Below are 27,334 nucleotides of genomic sequence, written 5' to 3'. Positions count from 1 at the left end.
ATATAATTGAAATGTGAAACAAGAGCGCTCTATAGACAATATTATTTTGCGTGAGGTACCGTTATCACAAGTCATCTAGTGGCTTTCTGTTTTTCAGCCGTTTAGAAACGCGAAAATAAATGCCGATTTTCATAATGGCTCGAAATCGAAAGCAGATAAGTGAGTCGTGATAACAGTATCTCATGTAAAATGATATTGTCTAGGGTGCTCTTGTTCCACATTTCGATCATCTTTTATCTATTGGGAGATATCACTTAATTACTGTAAAATTAGCGGTATATTAATTTCGCCAGGATGAAGCCTCTTAAATAAGTTGCATTAACAAAGAATATGTTATTTTTTTTATATCTATTGATAATCGCAGCTTATTGAGATCTTTCGATTGATACATAGCTTATGGCATGCTTGGACAAAACGTTTTCTATTAAACGTTAATAATTAGGTTAGGTTAGGATTTTGATTTCTGGGTATTCGGCATCTATGGGTATTTAGCCATTCACGTATGAGGAATGACGTCCCTCAGCGAGCACACTATCCTGTGAAAGGGAAGGAAGAAATGATTGGGGAAGGAAGGAAGCGATCTGGGACCTATAAGTTACGTACCACCCCGGCATTTGCCTGGTGTGAATAAGGAAAATCCAGGAAAACCTCATTCAGGATGGCTAGTCTGAAAAATCTTTTATACTTTTTCGACCGAGTGCCTCCACGGGGAATCGAACCCGGGACCCGTTAATAGTATATGGCTAATAGTATACTATAGTTAGTATACTATACTCATCTCAAGGAATTTGTTTATTCTATATATTTGTTTAAATATCTATATACTTACGTTGATCGTCCAGGAGCGAGGGAAAGGGAGAAGAGAGCAGCTACTACTCTCGAAACTTTCGTCATCAACACCGATTTTGACAAACAAGGTTCTTCCATTTTGGGAATTAAACAAAAAATCTCGTTCGTCAGTCCCAAATCTTATCTTTCAACGCTTTGGCGTGGCTCTTTTAATATACGACCTCTCTTTTTTTCTTTTTTCTTAAGAAAGATAAAAAAAATCTCCCTTCCCTTTTACCATAACCACTATACGGTGTTTCTGATTCCTGGGAAGTTATGTGCAAAATTCTTGTAGTAGGCTATATTGTGAAGCAATACCGTTTTTCATTGGCCTTTTAAAAACGCAGTCGAGAAGGTAAGTTATTGATAATGGTCCGGTGGCTTTTAAACTGGAGGTTCCAGCGACCACTACGCTTCCAGGTTGAAAACATATCACCTTCTATAAACTCCTCTTTCCATTCTCTTTATGACACACAAAACCCGCACTACTATCATTTATGGGCTGTCTGGGTAAGAGATGACAATATTAACTTCCGGTTCTTCAGCCGGTTTCGGGGTTTATGGAAAAACCTATCATGAATCATAACATAAACAATTTACTAACATATTTTTGTGAACGCTGTTTTAAGCTTACGGTTTAATTTACGGTACATCAGTTTTTTCTTCTTCAGTATCAACTATTTATCAATAATTCGTATATTTTTGTCCCTTTTCTCAAACTACAAAAAATTCGTAGAAATATAGGAGAAAAATATACGATTTATTGTAAGTATACGTTTAAGATAATGTAGTAAAACTACCACAAAATACTGTCAAATGAATTGATGTACCTTAGCTGTTAAATTGCATCAATATATATATATTTTTTTTTTTAATTTAACACATTCTTCTTCTTGTGGCTCATTGCGTCAGGAAGGTTAAATCAACTTGCTTTTTGTGTATGTAATTCCAGGTTCGGTCTCCAGTGGAAGCACAAAATATTGGCGTATTAACATGAGATGGATTTCGGATCACACTTTAAATATCGTTCGTTATGTTGCTGTAACAGCAAACGAAAGAAAGTAAAAAGTATCTCTAACGGGAATATATACCTCCAGACATGCTCTATCTGTAACGGGAATATAATATATATCCAGACATACCTCTATCTGTAACAGGAACAGACATACTCCTAACTGTAAGGGAATATATCTCCAGATATGCTCTTAAGTGTAACGGAAATATATCTCCAGACATGCCCCTATTGTAACGGAAATATATCTCCAGACATGCTCCTATCTGTAACGGGAATATATATCCAGACATGCCCCTATTTGTAACGGAAATATATATCTCCAGACATGCTCTATCTGTAACGGGAATATAATATATATCAAGACATACCTCTATCTGTAAAGGGAATATATCTCCAGACATGTTTCTATCTGTAACGAGAATATATCTCAAGACATACCCCTATCTGTAACAGGAACAGACATACTCCTAACTGTAACGGGAATATATCTCCAGATATGCCCTTAACTGTAACGGAAATATATATCTCCAGACATGCTCCTGTCTGTAACGGGAATATATGTTTCCAGACAGTTCCAGTTAGATATTGTACTTGCTATTTTTCCGTACAATTTCGTTTGAGACGTCGTTAGTGTTGTCTACGAGACGAGAAATAAAGTTTCCTCGTCTCGTCTCTGAAAATATCTCGTGGTGTTTTGTAAATGTTCAAAACTTACGGTATGCCATGATTTTCCTTCCAAATTTCATGTAGAACTTATCAGCATCGTCTCGCGTCACAATAAGTCCAAGCAGGGTGTGATAGAATAATATTTAAATCGTGTTTATTGTTGGAGTATATTGTGTAATGACTTCCCAGTGAGCAAGCACATCTACAGTTAGTCTAAGTTTGATCTTAATTTTCCTTGCTAGACTTAACCTTAGAAATCCTCTCTGTGTATGGCTTTATTTATCAAGTGTAAATTTCGAAATGAAATGAAATGAAATCTTAAGTCCCACGGTTATGCCAGCTAGGCTAAAGGAGACGGTGATGGTGAGAAATAAATTAAAAATAATGGAATGAAGAAAATGTGAGGAAACAGGAGAACCCCGAGGGAACCCACGCACACGGTGTTTGTCCATCACAAAGTTCACTTGGCGGGAGCTAGGTTTGAACCCGCGATCCCATGCACCAGAGGTGAACGCTCTACCACTGAGCACCGCGGCCCCATCTAAATTTCGAGTCATGCTTGGATTCCACATAGCTTTCACATATAAACTTGTGTATGCTTAAACCAGATGTAAGAAAGAAGGCTACCCAAGAATGCTTGAGCGTTAGACTTAGCCTTAAAGGTTCTCTCTGTGTATGGCTTTGCTAAGTACAAATTTTATGTCATGCTTGACGTGTGTGTATTTAAAGGAATGTCAAGGCTATCCCTATATTATGTATTACTGTTAAGAGTCTTCCTCCCGGCGAAATTAAAATACCGCTAATTTTACAGTAATTATGTGATATATTCAAATAGATAAAAAGATAATCGAAATGTGGAACAAGAGCGCCCTAGACAATATTATTTTACATGAGATACCGTTATCACGACTCACTTATTTGCTTTCGATTTCAAGCCATTTTGAAAATCGGCATTTATTTTCGCGTTTCTAAACAGCTGCAAAACGGAAAGCCACTAGGTGACTTGTGATAACGGTACCTCATGCAAAATAATATTGTCTAGGACGCTCTTGTTCCATATTTCAATTATCTTTTATCTATTTGAAGATATCACATAATTACTGTAAAATTAGCGGTATTTTAATTTCGCCGGGATGAAGGCTCTTAAGTCTGAAACAAGCTTACAATCGAGGACCTAGCAAGTTTGCTATAACCTTGGTTAGGTCTGCAGCCATGTAAATGCAAACTTGTGCAAACTTACATGCTTGATCTTGAAGGTTTGATAAGATTATTAAAAGCCTAGAATGCTATTAGGGTTCCGTATCTTTAACATATTGACAAAAGCACTTCATTGTGTTTGTTTAAGTGCTTTATCGAATTATAGTTTTTTATGATTTATGTATGTAATACTACAACTTTGTTGGGAGCCACGATGACTCAATGGGTAGAGCGTTCATTTCTGGTGCGTGACGTCCCTGGTTTCGATCCCAGTTCGCGCTAAGTGGGCTTTATGGTGTATAAACACCGTGTTCGTCGGTTTTCTCAGGATTCTCCCTGTCCTCTCACTTTCTTCATTCTACCATTGCATTCATATCTCATCATCACCGTCTCCTCTATCCTAGTCGGCATAACTGTGGGACGTATAGTAAAAGTAACTAAGATTTCATTTCATTTCACTACAACATTGTTTGAAATTAAACCTTGAATGGACCAGTGTTGCTTACGGGATTCGAGAAATTTCCAGTCCCACCTCGAATTTGAAACTACTTGTCGTCTACACAACTTTTGCTTATAATTTCGTTTCAAGCAGAAGATGCACGTGCACAGAAAATTTTTATTTTTTTTTATGTACCGTATGGCTAGAAATATAGTAAAATATAGAGAATTCCCAACTTTTTACCAATCCACTCAAATTGCATCTCAGAGAGAGTTATAAGTTACTGACAATGAATTGTAAACAGACACTAAATTAGATTTAAAAAAAAAAAAAAAGAGAAAAAACCCTCGAGAAATCCTCTTTAAAACGGAGATAATTGGAGGAAAAATGTGATGTGAGAAAGAGACCTGAAATCGCTTTACGTGTCTAACCCCTTCTATTCTCGTTGCTGCCGACAAATAGCGCCATCTCGTGCTTAACACGCTATGATGTCGTCATTTTGGTATGTCTTCAACAGCGCCATCTACGGGTCTCAAATTACCAATGGAAAGTACCTCAATGTGGTATTTTGGAATCGTTATTCTTAAACGTTACCACCTATATATAAGCTCTTTTGCACTTCAAAACGTTATCACGTTCTCATAATGATTATCCATTCTTTTTTTCTTTTAACAATAATAAAAAAAATGCTAAACAGGGCTGCCAACACTAGCTTCGTAACAACACATTTTCTGTGTCAAGATTATTCGTACTAATATAAGAAGTTATACAGTGTCTTTATATTGAGCAAATGAATCACTGATTGGAAAAAGGGAATAAGTGCATCAGACCTAAGTTTTCAATAACGCGAAAAAACCTTCTCGAGACGTTGTTTGTATTTGTTGCGAAAAGTGTATAATTGATTACTTGTAGCAAAAGAACTAACAAACACTAAGACAAGAATAATAATATTGTATTGCAGCACTGCAATTGGTTAGGAAAGCTTAAAAATGGAAAAAATATTCCCTTTTTCCAATCAATTAAAGTCGGACGCAATTGTATTTGTGTGTAGGGTATGTAATGTACAGTTTATGATAGAAAGCTATGAAAATGTACATGTTGAATGCAATGTTGTATGTTAATCTTGGATATATGTATTCGAACTATCACGCATGTTAGGGTTCTAACACTTTTATTGTCACCATTCGTTTTCCCGTACAGTACATGTTATTCGTACAGCAAGAAAAGTAATACAATAGACAACTGAACAAAATACGTAGCAAAATACGTTGTCACAGTAGAATGGGTTTACATAGGGTTCTATCCGTCTGCATCTTCGTCTTGTGCAGTTTCTTTGTCAGTGGTTTTCCATGAGCAAATCATCCTATAAAACTGTTTGTATTGGTCAGGTATGTATTTGATGATTTGTGAAGAATCCTTGCTCTTTTCCTGATTGATCGAGACTTGCCAATAGTATGCCTTTGACGTTGGCAGTTGAATGTTTGTGACATTACTTTTGAGTGATCAAAAAATATCAGTTCTTAGTCCATTGATAAACATATGAACTTGCACATAACCTGGAGATTCTGCTTTGTAAACAGTGTCTCTATTTACTTACTTAGAATTTCACTGTTTTGTCCACAATGCTACCTGAAGATTTCTTGTAAAACTGTTACCACCAATGTTTAAAATCTAAGATTTCTTCATTGACAGCTTTGTAAACCTGAAATGGAGTATCAGTATTTCTTGCATTCCCAATCATGTGGTTATACTGTACTGGTAAATAAATGCGATTGTGTCGTTTGAGTTCTGTTTTGATTACAGCAAAATTTCGGTCACATGGTAAAAGCTGTGACAGACAAATATTGCTGTATAGTGCTGAACCCTTATGACACGATCAGGCTGAAAAGCATTCATGTCATTGAATGAGTGCAGTTTTGACCACAACTTGTATCACTGAAAACACGTAAATCTGTAACCGATTGGGCAAAAAGTTTTCTATAGATTGTGCAATGCGAAAAGAAGGCGAAGTATCGTAACGACAGCAGAGGGCTCTGATGGTTGTCTAACCCAGTTGTGGTGGTGTCCTGTAGTGACTGGAAGAAGGAAATAAGAAACGTAGTTATTCCCTTTTTCTAATCAGCGAGAGATTTTGTCTTCTACATTGGTCATATAGAGTTGCCCAAACATTCCTATTTTCTAGTCAACGATGTAACTATCTTAAAGGAATACATCTGCTATCTCAGGTTAAAATCACAAAAAATTGTACTTATTCCCTTTTTCCAATCAGTGGTTCATAATATTTGTTGACATTTTCTAGTGAATATTTGTGTAATGAAGCCATAATTACTCAGTTTTGTGTATGTTGTATCCCTAATCCTAATTTTCAATCTATCCCTTCACTCTAGCTTCCTAAGTTCTACTTTTACTTATACCCTCTGTCAAGGGTCTGGCTTCTTGACATTGTAACAAGTCAAAGAATGCCTTCTATCGGAGGAATATTAATTGACGTGTGCTAGTGAATATCTGAGTAATGAAGCCACAATTACTCAGTTATTGTATCCGTGGTACCCCTAATCCTAATTCTCAACCTATCCTTTCACTCTGTCTCCTTTAGCCTAATCGGCATAACTGTGGGACGTTAAACCTAAAGATTTCATTTTCCTTTCACTCCAGCTAGCTAACTTCCAATTCTTCATGTGCCCCGTTGAAACATAGGGGGTAAGAAACTAGCGACCCTACACCTGCTATAGTTTAAGTTGTTCCACCTACAGCTCATGGAGTGCTTCTGGTCCGGTCAGAGTACTCAGAAAACTTCTAAAATAGTTTTAACAGGAAATACATTGGATTTTATGGGAAAATATTAACAAATAATAACAATACTTGAATAAGAAGAACTTTATAGTACAACACACTGTACAAAAGGAAAGTAACACAAAACAAGTACAAAAGCATGAAATTACAAGCGAAAATAATATGAAATGCTTTCATTTCAGCTTGTGACTACAAACTGAACGACAAAGCGTATGGGTGTGCACAGTGGCGTATTTAGGGGTGTGGCCATCGGGGTCGAGTCCCCCGAAATCAATTTGTTATATATATAGCTGCATTAAAATTTGTGGGCACACAAAATGAAAAATGTAAGTGCTTATCCACCTATTGTGCATAGCCCCCCCCCCCTTTCCCGAAACAAGATTCCTAAAGCCACTGTGTGCGAAGGGGAATCGTACACAAAAGCACCCACGAAATACGTGCCCAGCGTTCGGATTTCGTTGGAGCATTCGTTTTTCCAGGCAAAATTTAAGTATCCTTGGGTTAGCATAGTATTGCAGTCACCTCTATCATAGTGCTGCTTCACACGCGTGTACGGCCCATTTACATTATACTGTATTTCTGTGAGTGGGTGACGTAGGGGCCTAAAATGCCCTCGATGCTTCTGTGTTCGTGTCCCTGTCGTACTGAATTATTAGCTAGAAGACTGAATAGAAAGACCATTGACACAAGCGTACAAGTTGGAGCGCTGTTTTTAAGCGTTCTGTAGTTCGAGTTGAGTTGAGTTGATTTTGGGTTTAACGTCCACTTTCAACAGCGAGGTTATATGAGTCGGAACCTACTAGTTAACGTGGAATCCGAACCACATGAACTCCCGCCGGGGATCGAACCCAGGTCTCCCACGCCAAAAACGAGTACACTAACAGCTTAGTTACGAAGGAGCTCTCAGTGGTTCAATTTCAGGGGATGTGTGTTTATGGTGGACACCTTGTCCGTGGGTTTTCTAGGCCTTCCACATTATCATTCCATAAAATTATTTTATAATCACAAAAGGGGCACGGTGGCTCAGTAGTAGAGCGCTTACTTCTGGTACATGGGGTCCCTGGTTCGATCCCTTTCAAAGTAAGTTTGTGATAGACAATATCGTGTCCGTAGATTGTTTCCGGATACTCTCACATTATCATCCCACCAATTTATCGATCATCATTCACTTACTTTATTCATCCATCTTCTCCCTTAGCCTAAAGGACATAATTGTGGATATTTCATTTCATTTTTATAATCACCTACTCTCATTACTCATCGGTCTTCCTTAGCGTGAAGTATACAGCATGCCTTAATACTATTCTTGGGGAGTAACTTGCCTGAGCCACTCAACGCCATCTGTTAGCGATTGGTGGAACTACATCCAGCCTAGTCAGTGCGCCTAGTGGCTGTCACGTTTTTTATTCACGTGACTCCCCAGTTTGCCTCACGACGCTGGGTGGATGCCTACAATTGGGGAAGCACCGGCTGGGAATCGAACCCAGGACCAGACGGACATGAATCGAACGCTCTAACCACTAGACTACTGTGTTCCTTTGCCTTAATAATAACTTACCTAAATTTTACTTTTTAGTGTGTATCTGTATCTGTGTGACAACACGACCAAATTATCAGTGGCGGAGCTAGAAGGTAAAAATTGGGTGGGCGAGCCAGAACTCAGACTACGATAGGCAGTGGCGTATTCAAGGGGGGCTTCCGGGCTTAAGCTCTCCCCGAAATTTTACTTACTATATTAAAGTAAATGAAATATCTTGCAGAATTATCACATTTTCAGGACTAAAGTTAGCATAGCCCCCCGAAACAAAATCGTAAATACGCCACTGACGATAGGTATATCTTGAGTTTACTATAAACTTTCAAAAATATATAAATAATACCTAAAGTTATTTTCGTCACTCCAAAAACTGGGGGTCAAGCCCTCCCCCCAGCCCCTGTCAAGGTCTAGATCCGGCACTGCCCAAATTATGTCAGAGCTTCCTGATGATTTTAGAAAATGTCATTGTTTTGAATTGAAAAAGAAAGCAAATTGAAGATCATCCAATAAATTTAGCTTTCATTGAGATCGAAAATATCTTAATGAACATCAAACGCTATTAGAGATGATATCTTGACCTATACAACAAAAGTAAACGACTTCTTAGCTTTACAGAGAGGGGAGAGAGGAACACCTCGTATAAACTGTCTTTCTTTTCTGATCTCAAGTGGCACTGAGCTGTTTAATTAAAATGCATGGGTTGAAGGGGAGGGGCGGCGTGAGTGAATATATACGATGGACAAGAATTGTGAGGTAGGAGGTGTTAGGAAGGAAGTTTTTATCCGGTTTTGAAAACGAAATGAATTACTCCATGTAAATAATGACTCCTTTTTTACCATACGCTACACACACAACAGCAGTCATGCAGTACTTACTAACGTTTCTTTATACACGAGAATCATCATCATCATCATGGTCTTTTGACGTAAATGATGTCTTTGTTTTGCTTGTCTAATCTTTTTTGTTCTTTTCACATAATTATCACCTCGTTTTGTTTTCTCTTTTCAAACCCCGGTAGCATTAAAATGGTGGTTTTGTTTCTTGATTTGTTGATTTAAAAGATAGTATTCTTTGTGTGTGTTCATATTAAACACAATAAACCGTTTAAGCTTGTGTTTTTCTTTTTCTTATGTTGGGCCGCGGTGGCTCAGTGGTAGAGCGTTCACCTCTGGTGCTTGGGGTCTCGGGTTCGATCCCAGCCCCTGGTGGACAGAACACCGTGTGCGTGGGCTTCCTCGGGGTTCTCCCGTTTTCTCCCACTTTCTTCATTCCACCATTTCATTCATTTCTCATTATCGCCGTCTCCTTTAGACTAACCGGCATAACCGTGGGACGTAAAACTCAAAGATTTCATTTCATTTTCAAGATAATATATTATACCTTGCTCAAAATAGGGAGTATCGAAATTGGTCTGCAATTAGTTTTACACGTTTTTTTAAGCACCTTTGTACACTGCTATTAGTTTTGAGATTTTCATTCCATCAGGGAATATTCCTGTTTCTAGAGTTCTATCAATTGTATGCTCTAGAATGAAATTTTATTTCATTTCATTTTTTTTTCTTATGTTGTCATTGAAGCTCCTAATATAAAGATAATAACATTATCAATCTAACATTCCGTGCCGTGGGGGAAGGAGAGCGAGCGGGGCGAAGCTCCGGACGCCGAAGTAAGGGGGCACAGAATTCGGAAGGGAAAAAGGAATATATATACATAAAATGGAGGGAAAAGTAATAAAAGTGCTCCAAATCCAGGAAAAGCAGTGTTTATTTCTGAAAAATAGACTGTCAACCTCACTCATATGTGCGGGGCGCTGTCGCATACTCTCGCCCCGGGCCCTGATTTTCCAAGGCACGGCACTGATTCTGTGATTATGTCCTGCAAACTAAGGTCGACGGATTATTAATGTACAGTGAAAAGGTATAGCCGGACAAGGCAGAAAAGTACCCTTACACGGATTGCTATGATATTTACACCAAAGGTACCTTATACCCAAAGATAACTTTGGCCAAAAAAAATCAACTTCAAATTCAGTCGAATTTCGAAGTTATTGTTCAAAATTCGAAAATCAAAAAGTGTTCATACCTCAGAAACGACTTAAGTTACCAGTATGAAACAAAATATGAATGTACTTTGTTACGGCCTTACCGAAAACAAGAAAGAATGTATTTCGCCCTTCAAACTTTTTGATTTTCGAATTTTCAACAATAACGTCGAAATTCGAAGTAATTGTAAGTTGATTTTCTGGCCAAAGTTACCGTATATTTGGGTATGAGGTACCTCATGTCGCAGCAATTCGATTGCTGTGATATTTTTAACGCCTTATCCAGCTATACCCTTTTTCGTTTTGTCTCGAAAGTGAGACAGGAGGAACAATTTCAAAATTAGAGACGAGACAAAAATATGGCAATTCTAATCTTGGTTTCAAGGTGACAATCAATACGAGACGAGACATTTCTCGAGTCTCGTGGAATCCACTAGTTCATCTAAGCCGTAGATCTCAAATACCGTTTTAGAGTTAGGTGGTTTATAAACAAAAGCTCTAAACGAACATAGTGAAGCACACCAACGTTTAAAGATAAGCAATCAATTACACAATATGGTCCAATAATAACTGTGGTTTAAATGTTGTTATACCACACCTTTCGTGGACTTCTGAGTTGTAGTCACCTTGTAGCTTTGAGTTTGCAGCCATTTATAAACGCGAAAATAAATGCCGATTTTCTAAATGGCTGGAAATCGAAAGCAGATAACGATGAGTCATGATAACGATGTCTCATGTAAAATAATATTGTGTAGGGCGCTCTTGTTCCACTTTTCGCTTACCTCTTTGTCTATTTGAAGATATCACATAATTACTGTAAAATTAGCGGTATTTTAATTTCGTCGTGATTAGGCCTCTTAAAGAGAGCTGGAATACTGAACCACACTATCTGTCTTGGAATTCACTGGTTCAAGTTTGAGGCAGTTTAGACTGAGCTTACGTAAATGGTAGGTTTGTCTTTCATAACCTGGGTGTTAATTAATGACAGTGTTACTGGGAGTTAATGAGTTTATCCGGTTTTAGTTTAAGTCTTTCTACGATGGAACAATCGCTCTGAGTTCGTCAAGCTTTTCATATAAAGAAAGAAGGTTGAAATCAAGAAACATACAAAGAGGGCCGCGGTGGCTCAGTGGTAGAGTGTTCACCTCTAGTGTATGGGGTCCCTGGTTTCATTCTAGCTCGCGCCAAGTGAATTTTGTGGTGGACAAACACCGTGTGCGTTGGTTTCCTCGGGGTTCTCCCACTTTCTTCATTTCTCATCATCACCATTTCCTTTAGCCTAACCGACATAATCATGGGATGTAAAACAAAGATTTCATTTCAAAAACGTACCAAGTCTAACCGGGCTGCATGCCATCGAACTAAACCATGTAAATGTTACATTAAGGTCTACTCTTAAATATGGTTAAAAAAAGCTTTAACTTCTGTATGCAACTATACCTATTTTGAGATTGAACTTGCTGAATCAAGACGGCTTGTAATTAACTATGTAAACCGTGGCTATCTTAGATGTAAACAAGGAACCAATCCAGTGTAAAACATCAGTTAACCAATTGCACTTAATGTTTTGCTCATAAATAATTTTGCTGTAAATTATCGTCAACGAATCAATCAAAGCGTACTTGTTTTACTTTGTATATGTAAAGCTTTCTAACCGTTTATTTATACCCTACAGTGTTGTGATTTACTTATCCAGAAATAGTGTTTCTTCTTTTTTTCTTCAACATGTAAATTTATTACACTTTTTTACATACCTCCCAGTTCGATTTGTGCGTCATGCTATCTTCTCCAGCTGTCGTCTCTTTTCAGATTCTTTCGATACACAACCTTGGGTGCAGGTTTAACTTGCCAAAAATACGATGAAGCGAATCGTGTACGTGCTGGTTTCCTTTTTGTTTTTTCTTTTTTCAGCTTCCTTCGTCGCCCATTGGTTATTTAGGCCTAGTTCTCTGCCAGTGAGAAATCCTTGAAAGAATTTATAATAATCTCATTTAGTCACTATTCTACGAAAATATATAGGCCTACCTTAAGATAGTTATTTGTAAAACATTATTTTGTAAAAATACTATTAAAAATAGTTATTTGTAAAACATTTGTAAATAGTATTTTTAAAATTATTTGTAAAAACAATCCTTTTATTAGACACTGATAATATCTGAAAGTATAAATATCAAGCACCAAACCAACAAAACCTGTCTAAATATTAATACGTTTGAACTTAATACATTTTTACTAGGCACTAATAATACGTACCAGTATTTTAAAAAAATATTTTATTAAGCACCAATAACGTCTAAAAATTAAAGTCTTTTATTAGTCACCAATAATGCCAGAATATTAATAGGTATCAATAGTATTTGGACATTCATATATTTTTACAAGGTACCAATAATATAAACATTAACCTTTTCTTAGGCTAATAATATAGGCCTACGCACATTTTTATGTTTTCATTAGGACTTAAAATGCCTGGATATTGATAATATATCTTGTATTAGGCACCAATATTGTCTCAACATGAATAATATATATAATTAGGCATCGATAATATCTGAGCATTAATCATAATACATTTTTATTAGGAACCAATAATATCTGAACACAGATATGTATACAGGGTGGACCAAATTAGGAATACACCCCTGCATTGATAAAGTATAACATTCTAGTTTATAAGTTTATTTGCTTCGGCTATTCCCAGCTTAAGATATAAGTAAAAAGACATTAAGAACAAATAATAAAGAAACTAAGTCTACCTGATGGATAACAATAAGAAATGATCTAGAAAGCAATATGTTGATCAGTACGGGACTGTATACCTACTTTTGGGCCACATTGTATATTTTATTAACTATTTATTAAAATTTAAAAAAAAAGTTTAATAGTGTAACGTTTCGGTAGCATAGAGGTCTCCTCATCAGACACAACAATACATCTCGTAGAGATAGGAGATGTGTTGTACGTATTTTTACATTGTATTTTGATGTAGGTATTCTCGTTTCTGATAAACGTTAGTAACGAAACGCTACACTTTTAGACTGCCTTCTCGTAAGAGTGTGTTACGTTGCTCACAATCAGTTTAATATATGCTTTCACAATGTCAAATAGTGATTTAATTAATATTTTTATTGTTTTAAAAAATCATCTTCAATTATCGATAATATAAGGATAATATTTTATTTAGAGCAAGAGGGTCTCGAGTATCCAAGTTCACATCTCTTTTGGATACGCACCATCTCCGTATTCATGCCTTAACGTATTTATTTTACTGTATAATATACAGTATTATTTAGTAGAGGGAACTAAAACCTGGTAATCCCCTCCTTTGCATGCACCACTAATATTGATTTATATTACTACATTAGGCAAATTTACTGTGTTCTTTATTGTTAAAATATAATTATGACAGATGTTTCCAAGGAGTTGCCTCTAACTTTACTGAAATATTCTTAACATGGCATAAGTGTATTGTTTAAACGTTGTGAAATTCGAAATTCTAATTTTCTACTTTTATTTTACAGGTAAGTAATGCTTTCAAACCGTAATCCTACAGAATAAATTGAAGATTGATAATAATTGTTCCCTATACCTAAGAAGATGATGGACGTCTTTCTTTAAGGTAAGTAAATACTTTTACTATGATAATGTAAGTACTTCTACTTAAAACCAAAGCCCATCAAAACATAATTTCTTAATATAATGAAATTTAATGTCACATATACAAACAGAACTCAAAATGCAAAGCTGATTGCCAGTGTGCTAGGACAAAGTACAGAACTGAATTGATAAAAGTTTCATCAACAAAAGTACAAGAAATTAGTGACAAATTTGTTGTCACATTATTGCTGTTAAGTTAAAATCTGGCTCAACGAGAAATTTACAGTCATTATTTAGATGAACATGATCGTTATGAAATAAGCGAATCAAGTTACACATTAAATTTGTTTGATAAACACTAATATTAGAATAAGATAATTGTTTGTTGGAAAATTAAGGAAATAAAACAGTCATAGTGTGGATAGTTATTCAGATAAGGGAATTAGTTTTCGAATAAGCTCATAAGCTTTTAAATAAGCAAGTAACTGAATAAATTATACGGAAAATAAAATCATTTAAATTATTTAGAGACTATTAAACCATTGTTGGGACAATTATTCGATTAATCGAATCAGTCTGTGAATAACTAATTGTACTATGCTTTAAACAACAATGAAACATTTTACGTAAAGAGTTTCAAAGGGTATTGGTTATAGGTACATGATTATAGGTACTATCACAATATTCATCTAATGGAACGCAGGAAATTCATTCACGATGGCCAGTCACTCTATTCCAATCCAAGACACGGGAAAGCTAACTATTTACTAGGTCTTAATAAGACAGTAATTGTTCGGATAATCATTTGAAATAAACGAAAAATATATATTTACTGTATTTTCACAAAAAAACTTTTGATTATTGGATATTTTTGAGTGATTCGTCCGTGCTTTATGTACTTTTCGATCTATTCTTCTGTTTTGAAAATAATTGTTTAAATTGTCTCATCTTTCTCAGAAATTCTAAATGAAAATGTACGACTGGACTGTGAATCAAATGAGGTGTCATAGTTGCCGTACTAGTTCATATATCATTACAACACTGACTAACACGCTTTCTTGATCACTCAATTATTTTGTTGAAAACGATGTTACGTCAAATACTATTCAGGTGTCAAAGACAATACTACCAGTATTGCAGTTGCATAACACATATAATCACTCAAAACGGAACATTAAGCATCTATCAACCATCATAGGTACAAGTGCCGGAATCTGGATGCTTAGGCCAGGTGCGTACCCAGAAATTTTGTTCGCTGGGGTTCCAATACTACAAGCCACTATGTGTATGTAGTATTGCACGGGTATTATTTTGTACCCCATAAGTAATTCTAAAATATTTCCACCTATATATATTTTCAGAAACAAATTATAAAACTAGATCGTTTTTATAAGAAAAAGAGTACAGATAAAGTGAGAAATCAAATGTTCATGCTACATCAATCATTTCCTTGTTAAACAAAGTATAGTTTTATTGAAAAAGGGTACAAATGTATGTTAGGAAGTTTTGGGGGTCAGAGTCCGGTGAACCCCTTGAGTGCTCCCCTGGTTTAGACCCCTTCAGCACCCAAATATTCTTACTTCTACCAATCATTCTTACTTCTAACAATTAACGTATTTTTATTTACTGTAGCTGAGCCATCCCTCAATATTTTCTTCATTTTGGTCATATGTATTCATGAATGTAATCAATGCTTTATCCCAAAGGAGTTGTGGATCAGTTCATAAGGTTTGAGTGCGTGACATGACCGAAATGGTAAAACTATGTTGTTAATCAGAGAACGAACTGGAAAATATATTTTTTAATTAGTCTACCACACCGACAAGGTAAATTAGAGACCGGGTATGAATCACAGTCCAGTCAATCGTTTTCACTTGTCGAAATTCAATCGAATTTGTGCGTGTGAAAAATAAGGTGTTTCGTTCATATAATAACTAGTAAATATATACGACAGGATCAAGAATCAAACGAAGGGATTCAGGTTGTTTCGGTTCAGTTATCACTATTACACTGGCTATTACACAATTATCATTATCAAAATTTGTTCATTTATTACTGGAGATAGTTTATCATACACGGTATGAGAACTCGACAATTCTAAGAAATATATTGTTTATTCACAATTATTAGAGGGGAAACATGGTGACTTAGTAGTAAAACACTTACTTCTGGCGCTAGATGATCTTAGTTCGATCTTCGGCCAAGTAGAGTTTGTGTTGAATGATTCGTTTACTCGGGTTTACTCCATTTCCTCCCACCAATTATTTCATGACTATTTATTTGCAGTAATCATTCATCTCCATGTTATTTAAAACTAGAAATTATGGAGTGGAAGACCCAGGTTTGATTCCCAGCTCGAGCTCATGTGGTTCGGATACCCTCTTAAGTTGTAGATCCACGTATCATATAGCCTCCTTACTCAAAGAGACGCTAAGCTAAAATTGACATCACATCACATCAAAACTAGAAATTTCATTCCATTCTATTTCGTAATTTCTTACAAAGTATGATAGCCTAATGCTATATAGACATCATGTTTCATAACATTCTTTAACAAGTATTTTATAACGATATTATCGTAACGTATATTTGACACTTACCGGAAAGATACATTAAAAAAATGGGATCTGTCCATAGCAAACTGGCTTTTGAAAGAAATGGAAATTTTCGCTTTTTAAATTTTTTTTTAACGATTTTCCTATTCAAGTGTCACCTCGAATTTCCTGTGGTGGGAAAGTGCCTTACAACGTTCACTACTTATGAGTTCTATGTTCAATTTGAGGCTGACTATATTTTTTGGTTTTCGAACTGTCATTTCATTGGTGGCTAGCAAATGTAAGTTACGAAACCCTAAATAACACAGGGATCATGTGGGTTGCCTAACCACCGTATTAAGTTCCTGAAAGGTATACATCTTGTCATGTTTGTTGTACGGGTTGTCTACATTCAAACTAGCAAACACAAAAATATTATCATTTCCCGAAAAGCAGATACAAACCTATATTTGTTTTGATATAGATTTTCGATTACATCTTGTCCTCGGTTCTATTGGAATTCTTTGGTGCGAGCAGTCCCGGGTTCGATTCCTAGTGAGGACACTGGGTTAAAAAGATGTAAGAACTTTTCCAGACGAGCCATTTTGAGTTAGGTTTTCTCCTGGGTTTTCCTCATTCACACCAGGCAAATACCGGGATAGTACCTGACATAATAGTTTCAGACCACATTCTTCCTTCCTCGTTCCTTTCTTTCTGTCCAATTCCAGGGCAATGTGATGGCTGAGTTACGTCATCCGTTGTATGTGTGATGTGTTAACATGGCCATAGATGCCAAAAGCCCAGAAATCTAATTTCTAATCCAAATCCTAATCAATTTGCAAAATTAAAGTCGATTTTTTTCCCCTTGAGAATCCGGTCATTAAACGTTTTTTCTCTTTATAATGGAAAAAGGTGGAATGTGCCGTTATTTTTTCATTAAATTTGAAATACTTAAAAAGTCCCAAAATTTTGGAGGCAAAAAGCCCAGGAATAAAACTTCGTTTATTTCTCTTTTCCTTTTTTTCTTAAAAAAAAAGATGCAGTTTTTTTTTAGGTCTTCCATCTCTAACAGTAAGTCACGGTAATTTAATAAAGCTTACATTATAATACACAGAACCGGATTAAGAGTCTTCATCCCGGCGAAATTAAAATACCGCTAATTTTACAGTAATTATGTGGTATCTTCAAATAGATAAAAGATAATCGAAATGTGGAACAAGAGCGCCCTAGACAATATTATTTTACATGAGATACCGTTATCACGACTCACTTATCTGCTTTCGATTTCGAGCCATTTTAAAAATCGGCATTTATTTTCGCGTTTCTAAACAGCTGAAAATGGAAAGCCACTAGATGACTTGTGATAACGGCACCTCACGCAAAATAATATTGTTTAGGGCGCTCTTGTTCCACATTTCGATTATCTTTTATCTATTTGAAGATATCACATAATTACTGTAAAATTAGCGGTATTTTAATTTCGCTGGGATGAAGACTCTTAACCCTTCTGGAGGCCCAGGGCTATAAAAAGATATGTGGCCCCTGCTGACTTCGCCTAATACATTCCTGTGAAAGCACAGTAGGAAAGTTACGGGAATATGTTTCATATTTTTGGTCATATTTAAATCTTGTAAATATGATTGTATCTTGTATGCTTGTTTTTATAGGTAGACAATCAGTTGAGATTTTGATCAGAGTAGAGGCACCGGTCCACATGTAAACCTGGGGCTACAACCCCCCCCCTAAGTCCCTCTTTAATCAGGCCCTGATAATACCAACATTCATGTTTGGCTCAAGAATCGAACTCATGACTCGATTTAAAGTCCAAAGCCATATTATTGAGTCCCCGTGGTTTTCCCTGATAATATTAATGATTCAAATAGCTTTATGTATTGTAACACGCAACGAATAAATCAATTTCAAAAGAAGTCGTAAGCTTTTCGGTTTTTTTTTTTCAATACATATAAACTGTACAGTACATATTACAATGTTATGTTTTTGTGGGCTTTGGTTGTGCGTGTGGATGCACAGCTATCTCTCTCGACCAGTGATATGCCGTATCATTAATTCTCTTGTCCATGTTGATTTGGTATCATATTTCAGCTTCGTGTACATCCAATAAGGATTTTTTTTTTTTTTACGGTGAAAAATTTTGATTGCTGATTAATCAAAGGATTAGAGCGAAAATTGCGACCGTTAATCTTGATGATCTTAATTACCTGCAGTAATGACGTCATAATTGCTGCTGAAATCCCCCGTTATAAATTTTCTGCAGCCGGTGCGTATATACATATCCTCCATATTGGACTAAATTAGGAAGGGTCAAACCATTTATCTCTGTATATTCCTGTTGGAGGTAACAGAACTGTTCTGTGTGTTCTGCAGCGCGGGAAGAAGGGAGGTGACTATATATAGTGTTTGATGCCGTCAGCATGATTTGAAGTATATGGGATTGAATTCGATGTTAGAGGAGTTTTTATGGAGATACTGAAGTAAGTTTAAGAGGGGGATAGATGATGTTCAGGGGTAGCAAAAAGGGGTGAGGTTTAGCAGACCAAACGGGGGAGGTAAAGCATCTTTAATCTCATTAGATCGCGCAGGAGGAGAAAGAAAGAGGCGGAGTTTTGTGAGTAAGTCTAACGGGAAACAAGTATCTTTTTTTTTTCTTTGTCCCTAGTGGAACTCTGGAAAAAGGCAGCACCCTTTACTTAAGAAAATCTCCTGTAAGTCCCTCATATATATTTGTTAATTCGTTCGAAGCTTATACGTTACTTCAAGGACTGAGGGGGTTATTTCACAAGACTTTGATGAAACAAAATAGCTTGACTCTAATCAAGTATTAGAATGGATGATTGGGAACTTAGAAGTTTAAGTCGTCTGGTGGTTGTAGGTTGTTTCGACTTCAACTCTTCAGCGAATCAGATTGCACATAAGCACTCTACAACCAACTCCAGAAAGTTTGCGTAAAAGAAAAAAAATACAAAATCGCCAAACACTAGGCGAAAATCCGCCATTTTGTTGTGACTTCTTTCTCCGAAATTGGTTCCTATTGGAATGAATGTGTCCCTCTGTTCTCTCAAATAAATAGTTGCAAAAAGAACACACTGTGCAAGAGTTTGACCACTTCTGAGGAAACAACAAAATTCGATACAAAAACAACTTTCTTAAAAGAAAATAATGAACTACCTCCGCTCTTCTTCAAAAAACAAACTTTTGGTCAAAGAGTTAGTTATATTTATTTTAAACTTCTTTTATTTGGTGAAAAACGAATGTTGCTATTTTTTCTTCACTAGTATGCTTACTTTTCTAAGCTGAGGAAGGATTTCAACAATTCTTTCGTCGTTTTTAATCCCCCTCCCCTCTAAACCCAGCGTCGCAAGACTTCTCAGCTTTTTTTTAAAGCTTCGTTCTCAACTGGATGCCAAAAACGCTTTAAGTAAAAAAAAAAAAAAAAAGTACAAAGTAAGTAGCCTCCACATCAAAAAGCTCCACCCTTTCCCCCACTTCTTATCCTCCCCAGAGAAAACTCCTTACCAAAGTGCATCCTGTCTGGGGGGAAAACTTTACTGTAAATCTCGACGGCTTGAAGAAGCCACGGACTTTGCAACGTTGATACTTACGACGTTACTATATCAACGAATCCTTTCCGTAGCTTTTTTCGTTTATTTTTTCTTAAAAAAAGCAAGATAAATAGAAACCTAAGCCCAACAACTTTCTCTCTTCTTTTCTTTTCTTTCGACTTTTTTTTTCATCTTTTGAGATTTTCTTTTCACTTTAAAAAAAAAATATAGTTTGAACTCATCGCCTTGACTTCATCTTCGTATGACGTCATTTCCGTTCATACATTTTTCACTCTTCTGGCGTTAGAACTATTTCTACCTACACTTCTGTCCAAGTTTACCTCTATATTCTAACTTTTTTTCCTTTCCTTATTTTTTTTAACACTTCAAAAATTTTTCAACGAAATTGGCAAATATTCTACGAAGGTGCCTCGCTTCTCTTCTTGTTCACAAAGTTTTGCGAATTTACAAAAGCGAAAGTTCAACTTTTCGCCTACAATTTACAATAAAATTCTTTTACTGTTTCCTGTTCTTTAATTCACTTCACACAAAAGTTTTATCTTTAGATGTTGTTGAGTACCTAGCCACCATTTTTGCTGGTTTTCGGCCCTTGATTTCTATTTTTTTTTTAAATATTTTTTATGTTTTTCTTTGAAATGAAGTTCAATTTTCCTTTTTCCATTTCACTGATTTCACTGTCAGGTCTAATTAAACGCTTTTCCAAAATGATTTTCCATTTTGTATAATTATACAAGATCCGCGCAATGAAAGTTGTATTTTAAAAAAAATACGAATCTTCGACAAAGTTTTTGCTTTTTGGTTATTTTTTGGTGGTGTCCTAGAACTATTGTCACATAGACCTGGCACACCTGTTCCGCGAACAGGATACTGGTAATCATTGGAACAAGATGGTGATACCCTTGCAGGTTTGCAATAACGTGGAACAGCGGAGTGTGTTCTATACCCTCATTACCACGCTGACTTTGCATAGAAAAAGTTCGTTTACATGAAACATACAAGAAGGAAAACAGTTACTTTTAAACCAAATATATAGTACTAAATTTGGATCCAAAAGCTAATTACATTTAGCTAAATCGCACTTAGATGCATCTAATATCTAGGTTATAGTCAGTGGTACTGGAACGAGGAAAATGAAATGAAATTTTTCAGTTTTACGTCTCACAGTTATGCCGGCTAGGCTAAAAAATAGGGTGATGGTGAGAAATGAGTGACATTGTGGAAAGAAGGAAGTAGGGGGAAACAGGAGAACCCCGAGAAAACCCACGTACACTGCATTTGTCTAAGATCTAGGAAAAGAAACAGTTCCCCTAACTAGCATTTATTAGTATGCTGCACTCACTCTTCCTACCTACAAATTCAAATCGGTTCTCAAACAATTTGAGTCATGGAAGACTATCCAGAGGAAAAATTCGATATGTAGGAAAATCTGATGTGAGATCTTGTTATACACTTACGCCAGTTTCTTTTTTCTTAATCACGTAAATAGTTACTTTGCAGAATATAGTTCGGAAATCGTAGATACTTAACAATCACAGCTCTTGAGAAAAGAATAAGAGTGGATCTATTCATTAAAAAAGAAAAAAAAATATTTAGACGCCATCTGGTTGCAGTCAGTGAAAATACAAGAGTTCTAATTTCCAAATTTGCAGGGAACATACACCCAACATGATTCCTCAAAATATTCTTGACTGAGAAATTCCTGTTGATTTCACGGAAAATTGATTGATCAACTATTTTCGGGTGCGATAAAGCGATTTAAGAGGACCCATCACGGCAAAATTAAAATACCGCTAATTTTACAGTAATTATGTGGTATCTTCAAATACATAAAAGATAATCGAAAAGTGGAACAAGAGCGCGCTAGACAATATTATTTTACATGAGATACCGTTATCATGACTCACTTATCTGCTTTTAATTTCCAGTCAGTTAGAAAATCGGCATTTATTTTCGCGTTTCTTAATGGTTGCAAACGAAAAGGTACCAGGTGACTCGTGATAACCTTACCTCATGTAAAATAATATTGTATAGTGCGTTCTTGTTCCACATTTGGATTATATTTTATCTATTTGAAGATAACATATAATTACTGTAAAATTAGCGGAATTTTAATTTCGCAGGGATTAGGCCTATAAAGCAGGCTTTGTGTTTGTAAAACTTCATTTACGAGCGGTTTTTGCAAACGGGAGGTTCGGGGAAAATTAATGTAAAAAAAGATTAGGTAGAAATTTTCAGAAGAGTTTATAATCTTAACAATATAAATTGAAAATTCAGTTCAAGGTTGCGAGAAAGTGATTTAATTACGTCTGGATTTCGGTAGAAGTTTAATTATGGATATCTGGGACAAACTTATACAGTATATAACAAATTATATAAAATTTTTGACTCCTCAATCAAAACTTGGACCTTCAAATTAATATTATTATTATCCAGATTTTCGTAGTTTTCTGACTACTCAGGTTTTGCACACAATGTATTGTTTTTTTAAGTGTTATGTATATATGTAGGAAGAGAGAGATGGCTGAATGCATTTCTTGTACTGCATTTATAAGAGTAAATTCCTTTGCTTCTAAGAAGCTGAGTTTCTTGCGAACGTCTTTCTGCTTGCGCACGGAACCCCTCTTCTTGCAAATATATCTCCTGGTGTCTTCCATTTGTCCTCCGAGACGAAGATGTATGCCTGAAGAAGAAGAGAGAAGAAAATGGAGAACAAAACTAAAGGAACGAAGATGAAGATGGATAGCTTCAAGGAGAAGACGGATACACGTGAGAGTGCCACTCCTTGGACCTCGTATGTTAATCACTGCACGCCTTCCGTACAAAGGCTCTCTTACTTTTGTGTGTGTGTGTGGGGGGGGGAGGATACCATTTCTTCTCCTTCAACCATCTTTAATTCTTGATTATCCCCCCATCTTTAAAGGGTATGTAACAATGGGTCGTCTTGTTCAAATATATATGACCGCATTACCATTACATCAGTAATTCTTAAGCTTAGTGATTTCGAGGAGCCCTTTTGATTAGATGTGCATTTTACCTGATCTTTTGCCATTTTTTTTTAGTAGAAAGATGATTTGTTTGCTCAGAAGCGGATCTTGAAGGTAAAAACTGAGGTAGGGCCCAGGCCCTAGGTCCTAGGCCCCGGGCTAGATCCGAGACTGTATTTGCTTTTCACTAAGTAAATTGTTACAATCTCAAATTTAGTGTTCACATTCCAAAAATTGTTAAAACCAGTTACATCAATAGTGATAATAAGAAGAATTAGAACATAATTATATGGCACGACATGATTATTATACTGATATCTTTCATAATGAAGTTTAATAAAATTTAGTTTGACATGCAGACCAGACATGCAGACATGGGGACCCGAGAGTTCATGGAACACGGTTTAAGAATCGGTGGTGTAAATTAAGAAAAAAAAAAGTTAAGTACAGTGCGTTCAATTTAAAATCGTCCACGAGGTACATTCAGTTCAAGTCATTTCTCAATTTTGTTTAGAATATTTTGTCATTTGTTCCATTGTTATGCCAATTTTCAACGTATACTTGTGGCGGACGGGTATGAAGGGGACTGCGTAAAGGGTTGAGGGAACGTAGCGTACTTCGGGGCCGGTTTCAAATTGAATACACTGTAATTGCTATCTTTAAATCATCTAATCAACATTAACATTTGGTTATCAGGAATAATCAAGTTTAATTTATTAGTTCGAGATGAACTCCTGTGTTTTAAAAAATATTTAAGGGTAACGACGCACCCCATTCTGAACAGACCATTAAGACCTAAAGCTGTGTCGAAGTGACGTAATTACTCCACGCTCTGGCTGCATTTATTTCTAGGTTTTCACAAGAACCTATTTTATATACGCTGGGTAATATCTGAGCAACGAGTGTGCAACGAAAATGTAATTGGGATCGAACCTTCCCAACGATGCCACTGTGGCTCTAAAAAAGTCATCACTACCTAATTATTGATCAAAATAAACATCCACTAAACGTTTGATTACCATGACTAGGTTTTAGTTTATGTCACAGATAAATTGGTAATGAAATTAAAGTGTTCGTACCTCATTGTCTGATCTAAACAAACATCAGCTAAACGTTTGATTACCATGACTATAGATTCTAGCTTATTTGTCACACGTGAATTTTTAATGAAAGTAAGGTGCCTATACCAAATTATTTGATCAAAATAAACATCTACTAAACGTTTGATTACCATGACTAGGTTTTAGTTTCTGTCACAGATAAATTAGTAATAAAAATAATAAGATGCCCATACCTAATTATCTGATCAAAATAAACATCCACTAAACGTTTGATTACCATGACTATAGATTCTAGCTTATTTGTCACACGTGAATTGGTAATGAAAGTAAGGTGCCTATACCAAATTATTTGATCAAAATAAACATCTACTAAACGTTTGATTACCATGACCAGGTTTTAGTTTATGTCACAGATAAATTGGTAATGAAATTAAAGTGTTCGTACCTCATTGTCTGATCTAAACAAACATCAGCTAAACGTTTGATTACCATGACTATAGATTCTAGCTTATTTGTCACACGTGAATTTTTAATGAAAGTAAGGTGTCTATACCAAATTATTTGATCAAAATAAACATCTACTAAACGTTTGATTACAATGACTAGGTTTTAGTTTATGTCACAGATAAATTAGTAATAAAAATAATTAGATGCCCATACCTAATTATCTGATCAAAATAAAAATCACTAAACGTTTGATTACCATGACTATAGATTGTAGTTTATATGTCACAGATAAATTGGTAATGAAATTAAAGTGCTCGTACCTCATTGTCTGATCTAAATAAATATCAGCTAAACGTTTCATTACCATGACTATAGAATCTAGTTTATTTGTCACAAGTGAATTGGTAATGAAAGTAAGGTGCCCATACCAAATTATTTGATCAAAATAAACATCTACTAAACGTTTGATTACCATGACTAGGTTTTAGTTTATGTCACAGATAAATTAGTAATAAAAATAATAAGATGCCCATACCTAATTATCTGATCAAAATAAACATCCACTAAACGTTTGATTACCATGACTATAGGTTGTAGTTTATATGTCACAGATAAATTGGTAATGAAATTAAAGTGCTCGTACCTCATTGTCTGATCTAAATAAACATCAGCTAAACGTTTTATTACCGTGATTATATAGGTTGTATTGTCACAGATGAATTAGAAATGAAAATAAGATGTCCATATCTGGTTATCTGATTAAATGAACATCCATTAAACGTTTGATTATCATCACTATACGTTGTAGTTTATTTGTCACAGACAAATTGATAATGAAAGTAAGGTGCCCATACCTAATTCTGATCGAAATAAACATCTATTAATCGTTTGATTATGAGAACTAATCAAGTCGTAGTTTATTTTTTACAGACACATTTTTTTGGTAATGATGACATTACAACAACCTAATTTGTTGATCAGATTAAGCATCTACTATACGTGGTCACTAGGACTAATCAAGTAATCAAGTTATTAATCACTGATAAATTGTTTAGTAATGGGCTTAGAACCCATCCTATGGGAAGAAACAATTACAATACTATACTTAACGATACAAACACATTCCTTCCCGTTGGATATATTCCTTTTTCTGTGAAAATTGGAACGTAACCGTTATGCATAAGCCAAAAATATGTTCAGGTTGCAAGGTGTTTCCACTGTTTGGTTATTTTTTTTTACCAAATGTGTTTGTTGAATGAAATAAATTTATTATTTGAAATCTGTTTCATTTGTTATTTTAATCCCCGAAACAATCATGTATGTCTATGCAGGCAAGTCTATTGATTTCCGAATCTTCGTACCCCATTTTTCTTATGGTGGACATTAATTTGTTTTGAGAATTTCTTCCTTGAAAAGATAATAGAATTTGAGAATATTATATTATCTTTATCTTCTTTGAAAGATGAACGGCCTTGCTATTAAAACATTTCGTGAACACGGCAGAAAGTACGAACTAAATATAGTCAACAAACAATCAATCTTAACTTAATCAGTATTGGAGAGCAGACAACAAAAGGTAAGTTCTGAGTTCAATTCTATTCTAGAATATTTTAAAGGCTTAAATCTCTGATTGGTGTCTTTGTGGGTAACTGTGTGAAGTTTAGGACAGATTTCAGACTTCATGAGGTTGACACTAACACTATTAAAATTCTAATTCTAATAATTAAAATTCTCGTGCAATGTATACTTCGAATATTCGTTATTTAGAATTCATTTATTAGAATAATAATTGTTCATATATTGAAAATTAATATTTAGATATTCGTATATTCGAATTATCTTTAAAAAAGCATTAGTTGATAATCTCTGCTCCGAGCTAAGAAGAGCTAACGCACAGTAACTGTGTAATGAAAGTTTTCCTAGAAGGATTGTATGGTAGCCCAATGCACGAATGTGTGGAAGTGAACATGGGACCTTTAACATCTCGATCACTCATTTTCAATTTGCTTCTGTTGACGTCAAAACACTCTTTCTCTTTCGAAGAACGTGTGGTAATGTTGAGAGCTAAGGGCGAAGCGGAACAGATCGGAAAGTAAGGACTCAGCAGTGTTGGCAGTGTGCCTTCAAAAATCTTCGATATCAATACTGTTGTTTGCCTGGTAACACTGTTTCGACAACTTCAAATGGCTATAGTCTGCTGAGTTGAGAGTTCATTTGTTGTACTGAAAACGATAGAAGTTTACTAACACAGTTAAAATTATTTGTATATTCGTTTTCAATCATCGAATTCGTTATCAAAATTATCATTTGGATAACGACTTTTATTCGTAAAAGGAACTCAAAAGAATCAGTTATTCAAATATTAGAATTTTAACAGTACTAAAACTAATTGTTACGTCACAGAGCACCCTATTGGATATATGACAGGCTAGTCATATTCAGGAGTATGCGAGATCCATAGTTTCAGAAACTTAAACTGACTCTCTACTTTTTTTTAAAAAAAACTAACTAAATTGAGTAATTAGTCTAAAGGTTCAGATTTTATTACTACTATTATTACTATTTACGGAGCAACATACGCGTGCGCTTATTTCGCAGTGCAGCAAACAATCAT

General features: G+C 35.5%; 1 protein-coding gene and 1 long non-coding RNA gene across 4 annotated transcripts in view; one reads left to right on the top strand and one right to left on the bottom strand.

Moving 5' to 3' along the window:
• LOC145678863 (homeotic protein ultrabithorax-like) overlaps window positions 1-27,334 on the top strand; it is a 755,760-nt gene that overhangs the window by 132,244 nt on the left and 596,182 nt on the right. The gene's annotated exons all lie outside the window — the stretch shown is intronic.
• Window positions 1-27,334, bottom strand: part of LOC145678870 (uncharacterized) — a 197,924-nt gene that overhangs the window by 101,921 nt on the left and 68,669 nt on the right. For both annotated transcript variants that reach the window (XR_014130466.1, XR_014130465.1), the window contains exon 3: window positions 12,271-12,481. This is a non-coding gene — a long non-coding RNA (uncharacterized LOC145678870). The remainder of the gene's footprint in view (window positions 1-12,270; window positions 12,482-27,334) is intronic.

This window comes from Thermobia domestica, chromosome 2 (genome assembly GCF_964235325.1).
Source record: "Thermobia domestica chromosome 2, izTheDome1.hap1.1, whole genome shotgun sequence".
NCBI classification, from domain to species: domain Eukaryota; kingdom Metazoa; phylum Arthropoda; class Insecta; order Zygentoma; family Lepismatidae; genus Thermobia; species Thermobia domestica.
Note: the sequence above shows the minus strand (reverse complement) of the source record. Positions and strands in the feature narration are given on the sequence as shown.